Here is a 25,856-nt window from a genome sequence, read left to right on the forward strand (position 1 = left end):
CCAGGGACTCTGGGTGCAGTTCAGTGGTAGAGACCTGCCTAGGATGCACAAGACGCTGGGTTCCATCCCAAGCACCCACCAAGCCAAACCCAAAACAATGATAAACAACAGCAATAAAACCTAAACCACACACACACACACACACACAAAAAAAAAAAAAAACACAAAATAAAAATTCCTAAGGCAATTTTCTCTCTTTGTGAGTACCCACTCAACCCAAAACAAGATTTCTTAAAGACCTCTGATATGATTTGCCAACATAAAATACTGGCTCAGAGCTATTTTCTGCTTATTTTAACCTAATTCACTGGACACGGCTGTGCAACCTCATCCCAAGCAAAGGAAAAACAGAGATAGATAGTTCTGGGATTTTTTTTAACCTCTTACTAATAGTCCTATAACATTGCTCCTGTTATTTGGACAATCTGAATTATGTGGGCCATTGTCCCCATGCTTTCATGACAGAGTAAGGGGCAGTTCTTTGGTGAGGAGTTCTGGGATCTCTACATGGGAAGGTGGATTTAATCAGGAAATGACACCAGATTCAGAGGACCCAACCCAACCTGTCATTGTGGCTGACAATATATGGAAGAAAATGTCAGTTTCACCAGATAGGTTCCCTAGGAATCACCCTAATTTAAAGCCATGGGGATGATGTAAGGTTATCAGGCACACAAGTCCCACTCCACGTGGGGCAAATCCATTACCTGAGGTGACTACAAATGACAGAGAACAAATTTGCAATTAGAAAGCTATAGATTCAGGACAAAATTAAACCCTGCTAAAGCTGGCCTATGCACACGCTGAGGACAGCCAGCCAGATGGAACCAGACTGCATTTGCTCAGGGTGTAAGCCACTTAGGTCTTTCATTTGATCTGGATCTCTGTGCAGGTTTTCAAACCTACATTCCATGATTGTGCTTCACTCAGGCTGGATAAACACCTTAAAAGCAAACTGTGTTAGAACCACTGATTTGTGACTATCAGATACTTAATATAGCATTATAAAAAACTACATGCAAAGGTGTTTTTTATGCTACATCAATTACTTATCTAAAAAATTTCTATGCAATTGTCAAATCATAAAGCCACTGTGTTCGGGTTTGGCCATTGTTTCTGAAATGACTGAAACTCACAGCTTGAATTCCAAATTTGCAGAATTTACTGACAATTCTGTGGCTCCTTCTCCTTTCTGTTTACTTTGGCTAATGGCTGCATGTGGTCTGGGGTTTGGTGAGGGATTAAGGCTACTGGCAGGTTTTGCCTCTACAAAAACATGATCTTCTTTGTATCTTGCACTAATATGGCTTCGTTCATCCTGGGGCTACCTTTATTTTACAGACATTTAAGTAATGGTAGTATCTAAGTAACAGTAGGATCATGATTTTTCATTTATTTCCTTATTTATATTCTTTAGGCATGTCTATTTAAGGCTCTCTAGAATTCAGTTTTTTTGAGGATGGGGGTCTTGAGGTTAACTATGAGACTTTGCTCAGATACACATAAGTTTTATATTTTTCAGTAGTCAAATGTCATAAATATATTGTTTAGTGGTTTCCAGTTTTGATATTCTACTTAGAAAATTCACCTCCAAAGTGCTGGTAAATAGATGGAACTGGAGACTACCATGCTAAGTGAAATAAGCCAATCCCCCCAAGCCAAAGGCTGAATGTTCTCTCTGATATGCGGATGCTAACACACAATAATGGGGTAGGGAGAGCAGAAGTTCATTGGATTAGACAAAGGGGAATGAAGGGAAGCGTGGGAGGATAGGACTAGGAAAGACAGTGGAATGAATCGGATACCACGTTCCTACGTTCGTATATGAATACACGGCCAGTGAAACTCCACATCGTGTACAACCACAAGAATGGAAGTTCTACTCCATGTATGTATGATGTGTCAAAATACATTCTATGGTCATGTACATCTAAAAAGAACAAATGAAAAAAAAATAAAGAAAAAGAAAATTCGCCTCCACCCAAGAATTCAGAAATATTCATCCAAAATAGTTCTATGAAACCTTACAGTTTTATTTTCTACATTTAAATCTTGAACAATTCAAACATGATTTAATAGCAACACAATGTTTACTGAGTCCTCCTAATGCACAGCAGGGAAGGAGGAACATTGGGAGAGACAGGACTTCTTTCCCTCCCTAATTCTCAGCTCATCTGAGGCTTATTTTGCACTTGGATTTTTCCTGTAAGGCTGAAACTGCACCAGGCCTTCAGTTTTGTAGCTCTTAGCCCTCACCACTTCCCCTTCTTCCACTCTAGAATTTTCCCATTTGTACTTTACACTTCAGAGACCACAAAGTCTAAAAGTTAAGAATTAGTTTCTGGAACTGGATGGTATATTTGAAACCCCAGTTCAGCACTTTAAAAACTGGCAATCAACTTCTGGATCTCCACAAAGCTTTCAATTACTCCTTATCCGTTCTCAGGGATCTGAGAAAACATTCTCTCTGGCGGTAGGGGAAAGTATAATGAACTATTTAAAGCATTGGTTTTAAACTCAAGTGCTTAGTGACACCTCTTGGGTTGTGTGTACCAATGTTGTGCATTTGTGACATAAATCAGTCACTGGGAGAGATAAACTGCAAATGGCAGCTGGGCACGTCTATTCATCTGAACTTCTACTTTATTAATTTTTAATATTCATAATTAATTCCTAAGCCTGAGGATGGTAAAAATAGATGTAATTCTGGGGTAGTGTTCTTTAGTCTGTGTACTGTGCATGGTAAAAAGTTATTAATAGCTTAGGGATTCAGGGTTCCAAAAGAAAGAAAGAAAGAAAACTAGTACAAAGTTAAGGAGATTCTGACCAATGCCTAAAATTCAGGGCAAAAATCTACTCCAGGAACTAATTTTTTCCAAATGAGACATGTTCACTGATGTGAGCATTCAATTTCCTGGCCTTTGCTTCTCTTTGGAATATGTGGCTACAGAGTCAGGGAGAAGTCAGCAGAATGTTTCAGGTACTGCAGCGCAAAGGCACCTGTGGGTGTGTGAGAGCAGAAAGGAGTGAACCAGGGATGGGTGGGGTGGGGCGTGCAACCCCAGAAAGCAATCTCAGGTTAGATGTGACCCTAAGTAGCCATGTAGTATGTATCTGTGACATACTGCAGGCTCTGAGGTTCAGGGGAGAGAAGTTAATGCGAGCATATTTTGCATCATTAAAATCTACAAGAGTCCCAGCTATCTGGGCAGTTCTATGTTTACTGTGACATCCAAGCACCTCTTTATGAAAAGTTACATCAGCCTGCCATCTATTTGCCTCCCAAAGGTACTTCATCCTTCTGAGTGGCGACTGCTGTTATGTAATGACTGTGTATTCTGGAACAGCTTCCCAGTCCTAGGGGAGAATGTGTGAACGGGACACATATTACCTGGCTGCAGGCAAAGAAGGGGCATTTTGAGTTTTTAAGAGCTTCCTTTACCCATGAGAGTGCTCGGCTGCCATAATCTAATTTGGTATGCACAGGTAAGGAATTGAAAGCCAAAGAGTGTTTAATGGCAGGAAAACCTTTACTTATAAATGCAAGCCAGGTTGTTTAAACAATGCATTTGCAAAATGTTCAGAACACCAGCAGAGAGATCGATGTTGTATAGAGTTTGCAGCTCCACTTTTCTTGGAGGGTGGGAATGTGGCTTCCAAGGTTCATGTGATCAAAAATCCTTCCATCCCCTGCATCCTTCTCTCTTCCCTAATCAGTACTTTCTTCTGTATCATTGCTGGCTCTCTAGGATTCAGGCAATTTTAAGAAAAATGCACACAGTTCCGTTTGTAGATATTTTGGGTTTACACCCTTGATATCAACTGTGTTCTAGTCAGTTCTGACTATGACCTGTTCTCAAGCAAGAAAATGTATGTGAAATGACTTTAAAACCTGCAAAGTACCATGTAAATGTATACTGTTATTGCTACTTTTTGCAACCTCAAATGTATTCTATTATACAAAGATGCAAAAATCCTAAATAAAGCACTCCAAAATAGAATCCAACCATACAGTAAAACATATTTCATGTCCAAGAGGATTTATTCTAGAATGGGAGGATTTTTTTTTTGGTATTGGGGATTGAACTCAGGAGTTCTTAACCACTGAGCCACATCCCAAGCCCTTTTTATTGTTTATTTTGAGACAGAGCCATGCTGAATTGTTTAAGGCCTTGCTAAGTTGCTGATCCTGGCCTCGAACTTGGGATCCTCCTGCCTCAGCCTCTCATGTCACTGGGATTATAGGTGTGCAGCAGCAGACCTGGCTGTGAGGATGATTTAAAGTCAGAAAATATATTGAGGTTTTTTTTTTTTTTAGAACATTCACAAATTAAAGAAATAGAGCACAAGATTATGTTGTACAGCTTGTTATGCTTCAATCTTCACTCTGCCTTTGCCCTACAGCTACTGCTCTAGCTAGGCACAGGCTGTTCAGCATAAAATGTAATCTGCAGGCTCCCTTGCAGCAAGAAGTGGCTATGTGGTTAATATTTGGCCACTGAGACCAGAGCAGAAGTGATGTTTTCCACTCCAAGTTCTTATCTGGAAAAGGACTGAGCATTTGCTCCTGGGATCCCCACCCTCCCTCGTTCTTCTAAGTGACTTAAGTTAGAGAGAGGTGGAGCAGCCAGCATCTCAAAGAAGGAAGCCATCTGCTGAGGATGGCACCCATTCCTGATTCTTAATAAGAGGAGACATTTCCCTAATGTGATCAAGAGCATCATGCAGGCACATTGCCTTGCAAGGGAGAAAAACATGAGAAGTTTCCAGTAGGAATCGTGAATAAGATGAGATGTGCCAACAGTGAAAGCAGAAGTCAGAGTGGGAGCAAGAGACAAATGAGTGTGGCGAGTCTTGGAAAGGAAGAGTGCAAACTGTCACTGCCTGGAGTCATTGCTTGTCAGTGCTGCTAAAATCAGGAGACTGCTTTGTAAAATGCAAGGTTCAAGAGAAACAGAAATGAAGAGCCTTCCATACTCCAGCAAAACCTAACCAGCCAATGTCATGGAAAAAACGATCCACACATAATAGCAGAAGTTATAAAATATCCAAGAATAAACTAATAAACATCAGTACTATTTGAAGACAGCTGCACAATAAAAAATTTTCTAAAGAAACAGTCATTTCTGAACTGAAGGTTGGCTATTTAGTATTATGGATTTAGCTTCCAACATGTGCTTTTTCAATTATTCATCTGTAACCACTTTTTTGTTGTTGCATTAAGATCAAGGAAGGTAGTCTCTCGAAGTTGATCCTAAATCACTGTTTTGGGGGTAAATGTTCCATTGCTTATTCTCTGCTGGTTGAGCTTGCTGATTGCATTCAGAATGTCCATCTCTCTCCGTTTCTGTCTGATCAGTTCCTCTCTGAAGCTGGGTCAGCTGCTGCTGGGCATACTTTGAGTCTGTAGAGTTAACTGCAGGCATATTCCTGATGGTTGATTTGCTCAGCATTGCTGCTACAGGGGGGTGTGTTGCCATCACGACTCTTCTTTGGGAGAGATCTTTTCCTGCTCTGTGACCTGGAGCTGTCCTTTAGAACAGTCTTTGATGTTCCTTAAGTGTCATGATGTCTGTTTGTGGGTACTCATTAGCTATTTTGGTAACACAGGAACATTTTCAACCTGAGGTATCTTATTTTTATCTTTAATTCTTAACATCTGATTTCAAACTTTTCAAATATTTCTTCCTATATTTTTCCTCCCCTGTGATTTCTTATTAGCTTACTGCTATCACTCATTCTTTTGTCTTACATCGTTCTTATTGTTTCCCCCTCACTTAAAAAAAGAAAACATTATTTGGGAAGTAATTATGGACTAACAAGAAGTGACAGAAGGAGTGAACAGAGGTCTCATGTGCCACCTCATCTCCCAACTTCCTTTGATGATATCGGCTGATATAATTATAGTACATTATTAAAACAGGAAATTGGCACAATGAACTCTGTTACAGAACTTACTTGGATTTCACCAGATCTTGCATGTATAGATAATTAAAATGTCTTTTTCTGTAATTCTGTGACATTTTATCACGTGTGTAGAACTAATACAATTAATATATTGATATATTGCATGAACACAAACGAATTTCCTCCCTCTCCCCTTTCCCTTCCCTAACCTCTGATGACGACTTATACATTCTACATCTTTATAATTTTTCTTTTCTAGAATGTTCTGTAAATGCAATCAGATAGCATGTAACCCTTTGAGACAGACTATTTTTTTCACTCAGAATAATGCCTTTAACATTCACACAAGCCTGGATCAACAATTTATTCCTTTTTGTTGTTGAGTATTACTGAAAAGTATATTTGATACTAAATATTTCCCATTAGTTCCTTTTTACAACCTCTACCTTCTTTGTAGAATCTCCCCCTACTTAATATCTGTGGCTCATTTTAAAAATCATTCCTTCTCAGGTGATACCTACTCATATTTTTGTCCTATCATTAATAATGGTGGTACTTCTGGATTGTCACTGTCACTCAGCCTGTGAACTCCTATTCCCCTGGAAGAACTAGCTACTCTGCTTGGTCCTGCTTAGTGGGATGAAGCCAAGTCTGGCGACAGCTTTGTTACTCCAGGGGGTATTGAAGAGAGAAAAGTAAGCAGGGATGATAAATAAGTAAGCACCAAATGATAACTAATGACTGCTCCTCCTCAGATTCCCTGCAACATTATGGCTGCTCAGCCTCCTCAGATGAGTCCCAGTTACCTTTTTAACCAAGGCCCTGCTGAAGTTAGCTGCCTAGGTCATAAATTGTCACCCACATCTATGGCTGCAGCTGCTCTGTACATTATTGATCCAACCTAGCTTTCTGCTCCTCTGCAATTCTTGGAAATGTAAGTCTCTGGTCCACAAATTCCCTAACAGACTCATTGTCTTCTGGAATGATCCCCTCACCTCCCTGATGATTCACTTCCTTACTTTGATGGAGGGGCATGCTCTAGGAGGACACTGCTTTCTCTGCATTATGGTGAAGAGCAGACTCTAAGAGTTCTTGAACTATTTATTTACTTATTTATTTTATTAAACCATACTCCACAGACTTCAGAACCAGAGGAGGTTTGGTGGAGCACCATCTTGCTACTTGGAGACCATGGCTCTTAGTCTCATCATATCCACCATCAAATGCCACTTATCCCCTGAGACTCCCTCTGTCTGGAATTATAACCCTATTCCCCATCTCTTGGCTGCCCCCATCAGCCTCCTGTTTATCTCCACCCCCCTCCAGATACTAGTTTAAGAACCATCCTCCTCAGATTAGAATTTCAGTGCTCACAGTGATAACTCACCTGGAGCGCTGTCAACTGTTTACCCTCCGCTTCCCCATCAACCTTTCCATCTTGTGCCCTTCAGATGCATGTTCCTGCTGTCTTGTCCTGGACCTTGTTACCACCAGAAACCACATCGAAGATGGACTCTGGATTCTAAGACATGGATTTCCAAATGCTACTTCCTCTCCTTCCGGCTCTCTTTGCTCATTAACCGTCCCCATTCTTTTCATCAGCCCTCTCCTGGCTTCCCTCTTCTCCTACCAGCTTCTATCACATAATCCATAATTTCAAGTTCTTTTAAAAATACTCTTAGTTTCTTGCTCTTCCATTTCTCCATAGAACCTGCCCTATAAAATTCACCTTTGCTGTGCTTCTACTTCATCGTGTGAGCGCTACTAGAAGAACCATCTCACAAACCATCTGTTTTCACTTGAACTTTACGATCCTTATCCTCAAGTGGACACTGAGTATTGCCCTGTCCTACTCTATTCTGAGCCCCCTCTCCCTTTGTCCAAAGGATGACCTCATATCTTTATATCTCCCCAGGAACCTCTCCAACCCCTTCCCACCCACATTCTCAATTAGTGATCTTAACCACAGGAGTCAGAGAGGAAGAAATACCCACCAGCGGGAAATATCCTGTCCTATATGAAATGAGGTAATTCACAGTGAATCACTTGGCACAGGGACTGCCATTTAAAAACCACTAAATAGATGTTAACTTTTATTATTACCATTACTCTTGTCTTACCACTGCCAAATACACGAATCTGCAAGCACCCACACCACCCTCCTCTTCTCACAATGCAGTATAAACCCCTCTAGGATGGTGGCCTAATCCAGTGAGAAACTGGCTCAGGTGTAGGCAGGGCATGCAAAATTTTATTTGAGTTATGAGGAAAGCAAGTCCCTCTTTTCCCACTGGTTTTGAATAAGAGCATCTGTGAGGCTAAGCTCTAGGAGTTATTTTAGCATCACAGTCTAAGAAGAGAGTTTCACCAAAGAAGAACCATCAGCCAGGACAGACACCTGGAGGACAGGAGCTGAGCCTTGATCAAGCCACATCTAAGTCAGTTCAGTGTTGGATTTGGCAGTTATTATCTAAAGGTCTCTTGGATTGAGTTTTCTGCCTTTCGCTCCCATATCATATAACCAGGTAGTGATAAAACCCCAAATTCTGAGAATCTAGGTCTTCTTAATTCCACATGTGAGTTGCTGAATCTTGTCATGCTTCCATGCAATTTTTTAGGTGGTCTCTAAGTAAATTTTACTTCAATTTGTTTGAATTTTCCATTAATGTTTTCATATATTTTAGCATATTATTTAGTCTCCAGGTGTAGGAATAGTATTTTAGAAAAGTAGGTTGATAGAGTGTCAGATTATTGTTGTCCACCTCGCACATATGATTCTACAGCCATCCTGGACCATGAATGACTGCTCCTGTGTGTCTCCACAGTTCCTAACCCAGGGAGAAGTGACTGCCATCCCAAAATACATGCAAGTAATACATGCATTCATGAAAAACACGCAGTATCACACATTTTGGGGATAGGAAGGATGTTATGATTAGATATGAGGTGTCTCCCAAAAGCTCATGTGTGAGACAATGCAGGAAAGTTTAGAGGTGAAATGACTGTTATGAGAGCCTTAACCTCATCAGTGGATTAATCCACTTGAATGGACTAATCGGGTGGTACCTGTAGGCAGGTAAGGTGCAGCTAGAGGAAGCAGGTCACTGAAGGCATGCCGTGGGGTATACATTTTGTCCCTGGTGAACTGAGCTGAGTGTCTTTGTTTCTTGATTGACAAATCCTGAGCTTCTTTCCTCCTCTATACCATCTACCATGTTCTGCCTCACCTTAGGACCTGAGAAATGGAGTCAGCCGTCTGTGGACTGAGACTTCTGTAATTATGAGCCCAAAATAAGCTTTTCCTCTTCTAAAATCATTCTTTGTCAGGTGTTTTTGTCAGAGTTGTGAAAAAGCTGACTCCAAAGGATGTTGCCTGGAACAGTCCTAGTCTGGGCAATAAAAATTGTTTCCAGGGAATTAAAACCTTAAATTCACAGGACTAATTTAGGAGTTTGAAAATTTATCTCTTAGGAACCAAACTGATAAGTTGCAGTGCAAACCAACTGATTTGATTTCTCTAGAAGACCTCTAAGCTGCAAATAGAAAGCTTCAATGGACTTTTTGGGTACTACTGGCTAATACACACTTTGCAATGCTCTGCTGCAAACCTGAAACATGTCAAACATGGCCTCTTACTGAAGTGCATTTTAATTACACAACCAGAGCCTCTCAGTGGGGATCTGTCATAACAACTCGCTTTTATGAGGCCAAAAGATCTTTAAAGAAGATGCTAACAATAGCCAATTTTATTTTCCTTGGAATGGTCTAGTGACTTAATTAACACACTGATGTCAATTCCTCAGCTACTCTTGGCATGATAAATGACTCATGCTTTCACAAAAATTCATTTATGTTCCCACTGTACAAGTGTGTAGAATTTTCTATGAATTTGTGTGAACTGTAATGGGAGTGATGAATGTAAAATACGATATTTATGGCCCCATCTGTGGCATTTTCTTGGAACATTTTCAGTAAATCAGACTCAAAAATAATTTACTTCTAGCTTTTGTGACAACTTCAAATAGTAAAAATGATGCAATAGAGTCCAGCCTGAAATAAAACAATCTATAGAATATTAAATTGATTTTACAAGAGTTCAGTTTTGATTATTCAATTGTCCGTTTTTATTAGAGCAAATAATCATGCTTTAAGAACATTTTGTTTATATATAAAATGTTGTATATGCTAATTTTTGTTTGGACAAAACCCAGCATACATGTAAATCTCATTAAGCAGCAGATTCATGGAATCACAGGACAGGAGATGGTGAGAGACTAAAATTCTTTAGCAATTTTTCTCTTCCTAATACATCTCATAAATAAAATTAAATTGAATCATTTTCCATAACTCCTAGCTGAGGGGCACTGGAAGATTTATTAGAGCTTTCATAACCTTTAAGCTTCAGGTTCATTTCCTCCAGAACTCTCCTAGTAAACAAACGTAGTCCAACGGGTTGGGTCAGGATTAAATGGAAGAATGCACACAAAGAACAGCAAACATACCTGCTTAGTAAATATTAATGGTTGTGACCTTCACTGACATCACTTATCAAATAAATATTTAAAATAGCGTAAAACCTACATTTAGACCAAAATAGGTAGGGTGGAGAGGAGCACGTTAAACTTTGTTTCCATTGGTGCCCAGAAACAAGGATGAGTTTCTGGACAACTAAGAGCACCTAAATCCTGCAGGGAACATTCCAAACAGGTGGGGACCTGGAAGCTCAACCTGGGCAAGTTGCCATGTTATGGTTTGGATAAGGGTCCCCAAAGCCTCTTGTGTTAATGCCCTGGTTGCCAGGCTGTGACCTATTGGGAGATAGTGGAACCTATAAGAGCTGCAAACTAATGGGAGGAAGTGAGGTCATTAATGCATGCCCTTTAAGGGGATATTGGGACTCCTGTCCTTCCTTCCTCTTTTTTTGTTTGCTTTTCACTTTCCATGAGGTGAGCAGTTGCTTCACCATGAACCCCTGCCATGATCTGGTGCCCTGACACAGGATCAAATGCCATCTGATTGCTGTGGATGGAAACTTCCCAAACTGAGCTAAATGAAACTCTCTTTCTTTATAAGTAGATTATCTCAGGTTATTTTGTTATGATAATGAAAAGCTGAGTACCATGTCATTTCTGCAACATTAAGTGGTTAATGTTCCATCCCCAGTGGTCAGAGGAAGGAGACTCTAAGGATGATGAATAGAAAATTAATCTTTAAAGTTAAAAAAATGAACCCAACTAGGTAGCAACGAGTGGCCTCATTCAGATTACTTCCTCAAGGTGTTGAAAAATGGCAATTGCATAATTTTTAGTCTGAAACAGTCAAATAATTAAAGCAAAACATGTATTTGGCTTTTGTCTTGCTTTGAATTACTGAAGAAAATCATAACTATTCACAATTAGATTATTTTTAATAATCCATGGCAGGAACCCATGGTTAGAATTAAGAGCAATCACAGTGTCTTGGATCTAATGAACTTCTAGATGTTTCTGATGTACTATCCCATACCACTGGATAGAACAGAGGGAACATACATGAAATATTCCTTCCCACAATTTTTGATTATTTGCTTGGCAGAAATGATCTGGAATTCCCAATTTACTACATACTTATTAAATGTCTCATTCCTTGATTCATCTCCATGTTTCCTTTTAGCATTCAACCAGCTGTCTGCATTAGTCTTTGTAAAGTAGAAGTAAGAACTCCCTTCATTAAAAGTTCACATTGGAAAATCCCTTTTTTTAAGGCCAATTGAGGTTTATTATTTTGGTTTCCAGAAGCTGGGAATCCCCACACTGTTTTTCCCTATGGTGAAATAACATGGATTATGAATTGAACAATTAATATTAAGGCAATTAAAAAACTATTAATAATCAGAGCAAATGTAGCAAAAGTGGGATAGAATTTGATGATAAAACTTGGTAGACAATAATAGGTTTTCCAAAGACCAGAGGTCAAGTTGCAAAGAAGCAGAAAATTGTTGTATTTCCTTTGTTCTGATATATAAGTTCTAGGGACTAGCTGCGATGAATGCGGGTATGAAAAGCTTTTTAGATTAATAGGTAGTTGAACATCTGTAAGTCTCATTGGTCTTTATTTTCTCTATCAGTTCTTCTCAGCTCAGGAGGAAAAGGTGCATTTTGACAGGATTTCAGGTCTAGTGTGGGAAGAACAGTTAGTCAGTCAAATACATATTTAGAAATAGCCTAAAATACCTGAAACAGACCTCCCTGTCCTTTGTTTAATACATTCTATACTGAAGTTGAAGACTGTCTATAAGGGATTTGGTCCATTACCCTCCTGCAACTCCTAGCCAATATCTTTTAGTGCATGTTTTCCTTAATTTCCACATCTAGCACTGGAATTCTCTGCCTCACATTAATGGCCTAGCCTGAAATCTTTGTCTAGTCCTGCTTCTGGGGAAACCAAAGCTAAGACTGTGCCAAAAATTATTTCTCTATTTTTTTTCATAGTTTTCTGATGTCCTAAATACTGGCTATATTGGCTCATGCTTCAGCAGTCTCACTCTGCTTTCTAAATACCATGTTTTAAATTTGTAACTGGTTTACAAACAGAAAAAAAACAAAAACAAAAACAGAAAACACCCAATACAGAAACAATTCTACACCTCACTTTTTGATTAAAAGAAATTATTTAGTAAAAAAGTTGCTCTAGAATCTTTTATTCATGCTTTCTTCTTTTGAGATTTTTAAATGTTTGAAAATCTTTTTATATGTTTTTATTAGTGTATTACATTGATGCAGAATAGCGGGGTTCATTTTGACTAACTTATCCACACATGTAATATAATTTGCTCCATTTCAATCCTCACTGCTTCCATTTTTCTCCCCTCCTCCCACCCCATGCTTCCCTTCCTCTATTTTATTGGTTTTCCTTCTACTTATTTATTTATTTATTTTAAACTGGTGTTTACAAAAGGCAGAATTCACTGTGGCACACCGTCTAAGCCCAATTGCTCGGAAGATAGTTGCAGTCACATACAGCTTCTGAAAGTCACCCAATGACCTATCTGTTGGGGAGTACAGCCTTCTCTCCTCCTTCTCTCCTTAGGGAAGACTGATATTTTTTGGTTATTGAGCAGATAGAATTTATAAGAATTACTGAACTTATCAAATATTTTATAGGGCTTGCTCTCTAATATGATTGCTGCTATTAAATACCAGAAATGAAGACAGTAGGACTGAAGGATTGAATTTTAATTTTAGTTAATTTTGGTTAATGTAATTTAAAACCATGACCTGGTTTAATAATTGGAAAACTTTTAAAGTACATTTGAAACAACTTGGGTATGAGAAACCGCTTTTTCAACCATGAGTTTTGTAAAATATAAATACAGATCAAGTATTTCTGATGAAAAATTGGCATTTAAATTAAGATGTGATGGAGATACAGGAATTTGAAGACCTAGCATTAAAAATAACTCAATAATAATTCATATTGAGATATTTACAATGGTACAGATTTGTAATGAGTAGATACTGAAATGAATTTTGGATATCCTAGGTTTCACAAAATATATGAAGTTTAATTTCACCAGCTTTACCTTTTGTTTCAAACATGGATACTGGAAAATTAAAAATTAAATGTGTGGCGCATATTGTATTTCCTTTGAGTAACGTTGTTCATTCATACAATTTCCTTTGAAATTGAACATGTTCTGTTTGTAGCCTAGTGGGTCCAATCATTGCTGCATGAAAAGATTACTACAAGAAAATAACACCTAGCTCTTCTTAAGGAGTTGACATTTTAGAGGGAATGTAACAAGTTCAGTAATAATATTGAAGTCAAACTAAAAACTAAAGGCATATAAAACTTTCTCAGGGAACATCACTATTTCTTTACATGAATAAATTACTGATATTAAGGTAAATTACAGAAAATGGTGTAAGAAATAATGTTACCTCATTAAAAGACCTACAAAGCTTGCTCTGCCTGAACAATGAAGTAAATTCTCTGCCTGTGTCAGATTTTTGGAACCTGAATGGAATACCAGTCGAGTGAGTAGATCCTGGAAGGGAGCTGCCTCATCTTCTCTGACATCTACTTCTTCATCTTACAGAGCACCAAAAGGAGGCCTGGCTGGTTAGACTAACTTTCAAAAATAATTTATGCTACTCTTAGCAAGAGAAATCAACTTTCCATTATTTCATAGGTTTTAAGTTCATATCAGCAGTTCTCATATGTACCCACCACCAATTTTTTTTTATAAAGGATACTTAAAAAAATTTTTTTAGCTGTTGATAGACTTTTATTTTATTCATTTATTTATATGTGGTGCTGAGAATTGAACCCAGTGCCTCACATGTGAGGCAAGCACACTACTATTTAGCTACAAACCCAGCCCCCAACCACCAATTCTTCTTGACCATTTCCCACATATTTCCTTCTATATTTCTAAATAATATGTATAACTAACACTTTTGGTTTCTCAATTTTAGACATTTTGTATTGAGATCTTGCCATGGTATGAGGACTTAGCTCATACATATGTCTACCATCCCTGCTTCCCTCCTAATGTCTCCTTGGATGGACCAAAAGTCATTTGATGTAAATATTGCTCATTGTAGGGCCAGGTGGTACATTAAAATTATGTACCTGTTTTTTGTTTTTCCTGGAGTTAATAGTTGCTTCATTTTCCATTTGCCTGGATTTCAATATTTCCACAGTTATTCCCCGTCTGCAATTATATCTCTGTCACAAGTTCATCAAACACTTTTTCTGTATTTCTCAAACCTATGAGTTTCATTTGTCTTTTTGACTGGAACACTTCCTTTCTCAAACCTGCTATTCTTTAGCCTTCCTACGGACTGACAGCATTGGAGCCTGAAATGCAGCTATCGTCTGGGGGCTTATTTTACCTGGTAATCAAGTAGTAGGGAAATTTCACCCTCTGAACCAACTTTAAACTGACTTTCATTCATAGTTTGTAGATATATCTTAAATAACAGCAAAAGAGTACTGCCAATAGCTTCATCACTGAGATTCTCCATGTACTTCAAATATTGATTGGTAGTTTTTCCTGAATGTCTGCAATAGAAAGAGTGTCCTTATCTGAAGCATTCTGGTTGCCCCTGCTCCCAGAAAATGATCTATTGAACTGTAGTGGTTTAGCCTCATCATCACTAAGACCTGGTTGCTTCCAAGGTGGTTTTAGGATCTAGAGGGCACATGTGCTGCTATCAGTGATGTCAACAGGGTTATTCTGTGCTTAAACTCTAATTGGACAGCTCATCATTGTAGGAAAATAGGGCTGAGGCCTTTACATCAAGGTGATGTGGATCTAGTTGGAATCTAAAGGCGGGACCTTATTATTGTGGCCATGGAGATGGATTTTTTTTTTTTTTTTGAGAGGGGTGCTCCTACTCATGGGAAGAAAGTACCAATGTTAAGCTGATGATGGGAGAGATTTCAGATGTGCGCAAAGATATATGAAAGACTGCTTGAGACGGGAGACAGTCAGGGAGCAACTGTCAAGTCCAAACTCATAAGTGGCAAAAAGGGAAAATTAAGACCTGGAGAATTATCCAAGACAAAAAGTGGGTGGGTGGCAGCCTATTTAGTCATTATTTTATAACATTCAGAATGATAGAAAAAACTGACAGCTAACAGGTAAATTATGATCTTATAGATAGATGTTGTCATTTGCACAAACTAAAGCTTCTTGGAAGAGGCACAAATATTATTAAATATTCACATCAATAATTTTAGCCCTTAAGTGTTTATTGTGTGATATTATAACAACTAAATGTGTACAATGAAGTGCCAAATCACAGTCCTTACCTTGCTTTTTTTTTTTTTAACCACATAAACACAAATCTTAAGGACTTATTAATTATTTATAGTCTGGCTTTGAAGATGCTAGTACTTGAAGCAAATTATAGGTACATGCTTAAATTTAAGCTGGTTCTAGAAAGACCCAGTCAGTTACAGGTTACTGAACACAGAAATGAAGAGCATTTCCAGTTCTTGGTTTAGAGAGTCACTTGCCCTGGACATGCTGCTGAAATCACCAACTTATTTGTGTTGTTATTTGACTGAGGCCCCACGTCAAAGGGATGGAGAAAATGTTCCCGCTGTCCACTGAACCTGGCTTTGGGCATCTACTTGAATGTTCCAAACTGTAGGTAGATTATTCTAGTCATCCCTGATTTTTTTTTTCCCCCCTGTGGAGCTGGGAGGGAACTAAAGGTCTCATGTTGTACCACTGAGCTGCAACCCAGTGCACTGCAATTTCATAATTTGTATCCACTTTCTTACATGGGTCCACAGACTGCATTCTACCAGCCTGGGAGCTAACCCTCTTCTGAGACCCACTGCAGCCTTGCCAAACATTGACTTCCCAGCCAAAGCAGAGATTCACTCTCTGCTGCTAATCATTTCCCTTTGCTTATTCTAGAAATTACCACCTGTTTTCTCTTTTGCAAGCGACCCTGAAATGAGATAAAATGACAGCTTTCCTTACCACACCAACAACTTTCACTTAGAATCACGGGCAAATATTAATTTCTGGAGGCTCAGAACTATGCCAATAAATTACAACCACGAAATTTCATTTCCTCACTAGAAATATACAACTCTGAATGTCAAGATTTCAAACTTAAATAAGATTCTAATTAAGGCAAAGATAGCTACATATTGGGTTGCCGAGCAACTGATACGGCATCTTTCCAAATCCAAACCAAATAAGTACATTCTAACTGAAATTTTAGAACAATAATTTATATGGAAATAATATTAACTAAAGGATGAATTTAGAGAGCATAGAAAAGCATGATTGATTTCCCCCAGTGTGGTGATAGAATAATCATATGAAAATACAGAAAGCATGAAATCACATTAATAATCTGATCTTTAAATAGCCCAAATCCTAATGGTGTCATTTCAGAACTGAAGTTCTTAAAATAATACAAAATGCCATCTGAAAATGCATGCTATACAGTAACCCTGATTTCCAGGAGGCAGGGACTTTATTGATAATATCCAGAAAAGTCTTCAAGTTCTCTGATTCCTTATCACCAAAGAATGTGCAGCTATGTTCCAACTTGAACTCACTTTACTTAAAACTTGGGCATAGTTGGTCTATTTTTCTGTACTAGGTCTCAGCCTTGAACATTCTCATCTGAGAACACTGGAACTTTAAGGCAAACTTGCTAGGAGAAGAGACCAAGAATTGAGCAGAGATGGGGAAGGCAAAGGAACTCAAAGCAGAACTTGGAGCAGGAGAGCCGCTGGACCCAAACAGGAGGCCACAGTGTGGTGGTCAGCTGGGCTTCCTTGGTCCTGCTGCTGTGATCAGGAGAGGAGCCATACACAGGACAAGAGAGCCTAAGGGAAGAGTCCTAGATCAAAGGCTGTAAGGTAACTCACCCTGAACTCTAGGAGTGACAAGGCTCTCTGACCCTAGTCCTCCCTGAAAGGGAAGCACCTCTCGGAAATACCTACTTGGATGGGCGGTCTGGGCGTGGTAATGAGAAATTCTCCTCCCGCTTCTATCCCAGAGACAACTACGAAGGTGACAGTTCTGTAAGACAGGGTCTGGGAAAAGGTTGGGTTTGGTGATGCAGCAAGGGCTCTGGCCTGCTGGGGCTGGTGTAGAAGAGGCCAACTGAGATCTCACAGTCAAGACAGGATAGCCTCTCCCTCCTGCACAGGGATCCACTGAGCCACCTTGCACAGAGCAGCAGGTGGCCAAGAGCAGGGGCATCCGTTCTTGCTGGGAACCACGAAAGGTGGAGAGGATGGGGAGATGATGACCCTGAAAGAGACATCCTCCTCCAACGTATCAAAATCAGTCTTGGTGAAACTGCTCGTTTCCTAATATCATTGCAACGAATTGCCACAAATTTAGTGGCTTAAAACAACAATAATGTACTATCTTACAGTTTTAAAGAGCAGAAGTCTACAACACATGTTGATGGACTGGAATCAAGGTGCTGGCAGGGATATGGGAGATTGCTTCCTCGCCTTTCCAGCTGCTACGGGCAGTCCACATTCCTTGGCTTGTGGCTGCAACACCCTGGCCTTCATCTTATCTTTCTTTCCTTCTGACCCTCCTGCCTTCTATTTAGAAGGATTCTTCTAATTACCCTGAATAACACAGCACAGTCTCCCCATCTCAGATCCTCAATCATGGGATGTCCCTTTTGTCATGTAAGGTGACATTTTTGACAACTATTATTCTGCCTACCACAGTGAAGGCAGCAGCAGAATCTGTTTCTGCAGGAGGCCTCTCAAGGTCATGCATGTGGAGCTAGATCCCCTGACCATAGTATGTGCAGGCCTCTGATTTTCCTAGTTCTTTAGGGATCCTGTTTACGTGACCTGCAGAGTTAAGATGGTTTGTGATGTCCTTCAGGTTTGCATGGTGCTTGACTAGATCACCTTCAGTTAAGAACTGATTTCAATAACTGTTTAAGTCATTTTTCATCAGTATTGAGGAGAATTCTCTCTCTTCTCCTCTCCCTCCTCAATAACCCTCTGTGTCCTGGAGTGGTGTTCAATCATGGAGGAGATCTTGGGACAAGAATTCTCACCAAGGCAGTAACACTCATGGTAGACCCTGCCCCTAGAGGATGGTGGCCCAGTTCATTTTGGCATAAAACGAAGTTGCATGCGTGGGTGTGGTTGGCATAACAGGGATACTTTGCAGGGCCTAAAAATAGCTGCCAGCATCTGACAAGTGTGTAAGCTTTCCAAATAACTTACTCCCATCCTGCTCCACAGGGAGACCTTCACCAGCCACATGGAGATACACGTGCTTCTAGTCCCTCCAAGAGGAGTGTTCTCAGGCAGCACAAAAACAAGAGCCAGCAGATTAACCATGTTTGGAATGGAAATCCAGGGTCATTACTGCTCTAACACAGCCCAGCCTGATCTTGCAAGATCTTTTTTTTTTTTTTTTCCCTTTTTTTTTTAAAGGTCCTGGGTACTGAACGCAGGGTTTCCCTTGTGCTAGGCAAGTGCTCTACACAGGCCATAACCTCAACCCCCTGCAAGATTTTAAAGAGAGTAAAGTGTTAAAGATGCAGCCAGATTCCCCAGTCTGAGTGACTTGGTTGTTTCAAGCAAAGGCACAAAGGCTATGACTGGACAGACTGCTGGAGCACCAGGCCACTTGCACGTCTGCCAGACAGTGGGCACAGGCTGAAGGCAAGACGGAAACTGATCAGGTGGTTATTTATAACCACTGCCTATTTAACCAGCACGAACACACTGATGCCCAGAGGCTAATATTGAACAGTGACCTTATTGTGGTGGCCAGCCACACAACAAAAACTGCATTTAAAAGACATCAAGACCAAAAGGAAGGTCCAAAAGGAAGGAAATCTAGGCAATGAAAAAATGAAGGAAGGATTTATGCATTCTCTGAAGACTGGCTCACTGAAGGACGATGCCATTCACCGGACAGCTTCACTAGAGTCAAGGATAGGGAGCATGCTCCACTCAGAGTTGCCATCCACTGGCCCTCGGCTTTCTCGGGGACCATCTGGATGGGAGCTTATGTTAAAAGATGTGTGTGTGTGTGTGTGTGTGTGTGTGTGTGCGCGTGTGTACGCGTGCATGTGTGTTGCTAGGGATAGAACCTCATGCTAGGGATAGGGCCTCATGCTTGCTAGGCAAGAGCTTCACCACTGTGCTACACTCCCAGCCTGGGAGTTTATGTTCAATCTACAATTCTTTATATATTTAATAGAATATTAATAATTTTAATATTTGATAATAATTACTAAATATTAATAGAATATTTAATAATTTTAAATTTAGAAATATAAGATGCCATCAATAGCAGATAAGTTAGAAAATTATGGCACACCCACAATAAAATATTTCATAGATTTGTAAAACTATATCAAAATATTAACTGCATATGCACTGATATTGAATAGTTTATTAAGTGGAAAATGAAAAGCCTGTGCACATAATGTGCTACTATTCATGTAAAAGAAAGATTCCATGCAGATTGCTTGTTAATGCATAGATTATTTGTATAAAAATAAAGTTAGAATGACGGGGAAGATATATTTTTCACTGTATTCTATTTTAAATCCCATACCATACTCATATGTCCCCTATTAAAAAGGACTTACATGTATTGTCTGGTGACCCAGTACTTTCAGGGACTTCTGATAAATTTGCATGCTTGAACTTCTATTTAGGAAGCACAAATAAACAAAGTTCTCTGAATAGCCTTAACTGAAATTGCTTCAGGTAGACTATCTGGAGATAGTATTTGGATGTTTAAAGTAGTAATTAGGTTAACTGAAGTCATACAAACGGGGGTCTAATCTGGTAGGACTAGTGGCCTTATAACCCAGAAGAGGAAGAAACACAGCAGCAAAGTCCTTGCATAGAGGATATGCCCTGTGTGGACACAGAGAGCCTGTGGTCACCTATAGGCCAGGAACCAGGAACCAGACACCAACCCTGCTGGTAGTTAGATCTTGAATTTGATCTTGAATTTCCAGCTTCCAGAACTGCTGCTCAGGCTACCCAAGCTGTGGTATTTGTCATGGCAGCCTGAGTGGACTAATTCTGGTGTACCATGGCCTCGTGTGGAAGAGGGCGGTCCTCCAGCCAGGCGTAAGCTGAGCTCCACTGGGAATTAGGATGCCTGGCCTGCATAGGAGCACCGCGGAACACAATAGCACATGTACCACCATGTAAAGCTGAAAGAAAGAGCAGGAGGAGTCCAGGGTCCTAGTCCCTGAGCCGCTGGCCCTGCCTGTGTGAGCACAGATGATCAACCTCTTCAGGATTTGTCTCAAGAATCTCTTAGTTTCTTCCAGCTCAAGGGTTCCAGGATCCATGACACAGCCAGCAAAATGTGCCACTGCCAGTAGCCAAGTTAGCTTCTGAAAATAGTGCAGCTTCATATTTGTGACAGATAAATAACAGCCTGTAACCTAGGAGTCCCCAGTCCCTGAGAGGAGATCTACTTCAGATCTCAAACCTCACAGCAAGGCTGCTCGCGGCTCCTCTGAACCTGTTTACCAGTAGGCTCAAGATGGGGAAGGGGACAGGCTCTACTTTGAGAAGTCACTGCTTGAAACTCCACCTTTCAGAAACCCTGGCATTCTCAGAAAGGGAAGTGGAGAGGTATTGGATCTCACCAACAGACAAAACTAAGCCAATTTATGTTGCTGATCGAAGGAAGAGGGGTGGGGACAGGTCAACGACTGAAACACACATTGCACTGGAACCATTCATTCCAATGATCAGGATGGGACATCTCGACGGGGCTCTCCTGATGAGCTGATCCAACACCTGAGAGAAAGACCAGGCTTGGTCAAGCTGTTGACACCTGCCACCTCGTCATAACAAGGCGGCAGTATGTGGAAGGACTGTTGCTTTTCTTTCCAATCTAAGATTTGAAGGGGTTTGCAATAAAATCTTATATACTTTATTATTTTAATTCTCTCACTTTAATACTTTCAATTTCTCACGAAGGACTGTAGGGATTCTGTTAGGATGTGCTCATAATGACTTCTGAGAATATTCATCTCTATCTCTGTTTTTCTTGTCCTCCCTAATCCATTCCCAACTAAATAAAACCACCTATATAGCTTTCTAGTAGGTCTATCCTGAGATTTTGCTACTGACTTGAAGTCAACTGCTTTTAAATGTGTACTCATCTATTTTTTTCTAGGCAAAATGAAGTTTTCTCTAAATGTCCTTATTTACATTTGGCTCTTTTTTATGATATTTTGGAAACTGAACAGTGGAATATCATCATAAATTATTATTTGCTAGATGATGAAGCACAGGACCACAACAAAGTATTTTCTAATGACTTGCAGACCATAAAAGGTAACCTAAAGGCAACAGCTATGATACAAATGAAATCTTCACTATCATGTAAATTATCTAAAATAAGGTTTTAAAAATCCTCTAATATTTTTATTTTTTCTAAAAAATACTTATTCATACATATTTTCCATATTTCAAGGTAAAATTTCTATATTTTTGTGAAATTCCCTTTGGTACCTTTATATATGAATATAATAAGATTTTGTTAAATTCATTCCATATTTCATCCCTTTTACATTCTTTCCCCCATCAATATTTTTAATATCATCAAAGATATTTTCTAAAAGCAACACTTTGAAGTTTTTCTGTGGCATTTAAATCCACAAAATAGAAAGATAAAATCGACATCTTTGAGGGAAAAATATCAATAATTTAAAAAACGGTTGCTTGATTAAATAGTACAATTATATTTAAATCCTTCTCTACAGATAAATAAAGTTATTGATTTTTTGCAAAAGTAAAAATTCTCTGACGCTGGGGTTGCAGTTCAGCAGTAGAGCACTTGCCTAGCATGTGTGAGGCACTGGGTTCGGATCCTCAGTATCACACAAAAATAAAGGCATTGTTTCCATATAAAACTAAAAAAAATAAAAATTCTCTCACTTTAACTTTCACATTCACACTAACAAATAATGTGAAACAAAGCATTTGATGTGATTTATGTCTATGTACATCTATCTATCTCCATCTCTTATGTTGCTCTACACATGGTATGAGTTCCAATGTTAGGTTGGGGAAATACAGTATCTCAGTTCTGACTAGAGAAAGGAAATAATTTCATTACGGTTTTGTATATAATCTGCATATATATTTGTATATAATCTGCATTAAAGAGCTATAATTCTGAGTAACAGAAATGCTTTTAAACCGGGGTTTTCTTTGGACTTTTTTTTATTGACAAGTTTCATGTAATAATCTTGATTGTACTTGATTAAACCCACACCAGGACATGTTATTTGACTCCTATCATATCTCTATCAACAGTTTCTCATTCTAAGAACAGATCTATGACATCAGCCCTTAATCTGCAGCCTCCCCAGCTCCTTCCTCTCCTCAGTGTCTTAAGCTATGCCACAATGAATGATTAAGAGCTTGGGTCAAAGTGATGTGGTTACATAAACACTCACTATTTCTGTCTTACGAAAATGCTCCCCCTGTCAGTTACTCAATATGCTTCTAGGGTCAGAGAACGCATCTCCTTCCCGGGTTTGCATTGGAAAAAATACTGTTTGGGTTAATCCCACTGACAAACTGCTAAACCTTTTACTCAGGGTTGCTGTGTACACCACGGGACAAGACTATGATTTGAACAGGAACTGCAGCTTATCAGCAAGCCAGATGTGGCACTGTGGGGGCCAACTCAGAGGCCAGACTGAGCAAGAGACCATGCCTTGTCCTCACTCCAGTGGGTCACCCCAGCACCTCACCCTCCACCACCGAGCCACTGTTATTTCAATAGCAAAGTCAGCTTCTGGTGATCTCAAAGAGGTCCTCTAAGTGTTCTCTGGCATTTAAGGTGTTCAAGGAGCTCTCTTTACATTCCAAAACAGAAAGAAAATCACTCTAGTATTTGCTGTACAGCATCTACAGCATTATCTGACACACAGTATATGCTTGCTTAAAAGGTACCTGATGGAAGAACGTACCGTCTGCAGAGAGTAAACACATCATGCACAATCGTCCTACTATGGGCTCTAGGCTTCAGGATCCATTTCCCCCACTGAAAAGCACACTGCACCTCTCCAGGAGATGTAGAAGAGGGACCCAGCAGGGCCCTTTCAGGCCATGTGCATTGAATTACAGCCCTTGCAGACCACCAGGGCATAGCCTGTGGAAGTCTTTGGAGGTCATGGACGGCTCAGAGATGAGAAGGTGAGAGAAAGGGGGCGAATGGCTTCTGTTCTCTTGTTCTCCCATTTTCCCACTGCCCTTTTCTACTTTGATAACATGTCTCCTATCCACTCTCTAACGCTGACACACACCCTGTCAGTTCTTCTCATAACCCTGGAAATCCCAGGGAAGGGAAGGAAGGCCACAGACTCATGTGCTGACCGTGTGGGGCACAGAGACAGGTGCCAGATGAAACTGTATCCTGGACCACAGAGAGGAGAAGCCCGAGGGGGACCACAGAGGTGGCACCAAGGATTCCAGCCCCACTTTGGTCCAGCATGGTCTCTATCCTCTTCCCCTTTCAAGTCCTTCCTCATCCCCATCTTTCTTGGGGTGGGCTCTTGATTTAGGGCACTGGGATACTATCAGCTGCTCAGATGTCAGGCCTGCAGGTAGGGGAAGACCCTTGCAGAGGGCAGGAGGATGACTCCTCTTTCTGAGTGGAAGGAGTGGGGCTGAGGAGCTGCATACCAGAAGCCCATTAGAATTCTAAGTTCAGTTTCTTATCGTACCTACTGCAGTGGCTCTATGCAGTTTCGGTTCATTCACTGAAAGAGTATGTACTGAGCACTTACCATGTGCCAAGCCAGGCTCCAGGGCTATCAGGGTGAACCAAAAAATAAATAAATAAATAAATAAAAAATAATAATGCTATGGCCCCTGCTTTTATGGGGCTTAAAGTCTGGGGAAGAGGCAGACACTAATTTTAAAAAATCCCCATCAAAAAATGTGCAGTTAAACTGAGGTCATTAATAAAAAGGAAAGGAATGAGATTCTTCAGGAATGTTCCAGATAGGAGGCTGCCGTAGGGTCAGGAGTCAGAGAAGACTTTCCAGGGGAACTGACATCAATGCTGAGTTCTGGAGAATGAGTAGGAGATATCTCAGCAGAGGAGGGGGTGGAAGCAGAAGGAAAATGAGAGGGTAGACAATAATAACCCCTTGAACTTTAAAGTCAAGTCAATAATTTTCCTACATTATCATATTCAGATGTCACTGATAGAATTATGTCTGAAAATGTTCTAAAAATGGAGTCACTGGTGACAACACCCGATAAGGTCAGAAGACACAGGCCCAGGTGAATATGGAGACAGGGTTCTGAACAGTGACTCTTGGGTCATCAATTCTATACCTCATCATGACCTTTCCTGTATTTTGTAACTATAAAATTGTCCCTGTTAGATTATTTTTCTGAGTTCTCTTTAAGACATATGGACTTCAAAGTTATGGGCCTTTGTAAAGCATCCATTAATTCTCAATGTCACAAGAAATTGCTCTCAACCTGGTTGACAAAGAAGAGTTTCAGATCCCTACTCTCTACTTGTCTCCATCTAGGCCTGAATGCACTGAGAAATTAATGATTGCAACAGATATTTACAAAAAAGAAATCTCAAGTGAGAAAATTTGTTTTAACGAACAGAATGATCAAAGGATCTGTGCCAAGAAAGAACATTATTTGATCGAAGATTATGGGACCAAAGTGGGTAGATGAGGAGGAAAAAAAATCAATGGTCAATAACTGGAACATAAGAGATGGAGGAGGAAGGGGTAGATATTCAGAATGGCTCCACCATTTCTGACCTACTCACCTGGATAGATGGTGCAGCCATTCTTTGAGTTGGAGAACATGGTAGAAATCTAAATTCGGAGGTGAAGGCATGGTTAGGGATGTGCTATGTCTATGGTGATGTTGAGAAACCCAAGGAGAGTGGATGGACCTGGGGAGAAGTTTGAGAGGAGAGATAGACATTTGAAGCTGTCCTAACATAGATGGTACTTCCTGAAGCAATAGATGAGATGGAACAGGGAGGCAGCATATAGAAAAAAGGCCTCAGATCAAGTGTTGAGGAATTCCACATTTAGCATAAGCAGAGGACAAGGAATCTGTAGAAAAGTCAGGAAAGATCCGAAGAGACAACAGAAAAATCAGAGTTGGCTGATGCTTAATTAGACCTACTAAGAGAGGAAATACTTTCTCAAGTACTAAATTTCTAGAATAAGTATAATTTATTAAAGTACAAGAATCTAAGCAGTGTTCAAAGACATGGAATCTTTTTCCTGAACTGGAGACAAAAATCTATGGGAAATGGGATTACACACCTTTCGCACTAAATTTACCACATACGTGGTATGAGAGGGAACATATTTTACTTCAGTTAGAGCACAAATATTTTGAATGGCCAGAACTATTTTTTTTCATAATAGCACTTTACTCTTGGAAATTTAATTTTAATT

The 25,856-nt window shown here is 39.8% G+C and overlaps 1 protein-coding gene across 3 annotated transcripts in view; it reads right to left on the minus strand.

Moving 5' to 3' along the window:
- The window catches only part of Rnf150 (ring finger protein 150), a 249,574-nt gene that overhangs the window by 117,468 nt on the left and 106,250 nt on the right, over nt 1-25,856 (minus strand). The gene's annotated exons all lie outside the window — the stretch shown is intronic.

This window comes from Sciurus carolinensis, chromosome 10 (assembly GCF_902686445.1).
Source record: "Sciurus carolinensis chromosome 10, mSciCar1.2, whole genome shotgun sequence".
Taxonomy (NCBI): domain Eukaryota; kingdom Metazoa; phylum Chordata; class Mammalia; order Rodentia; family Sciuridae; genus Sciurus; species Sciurus carolinensis.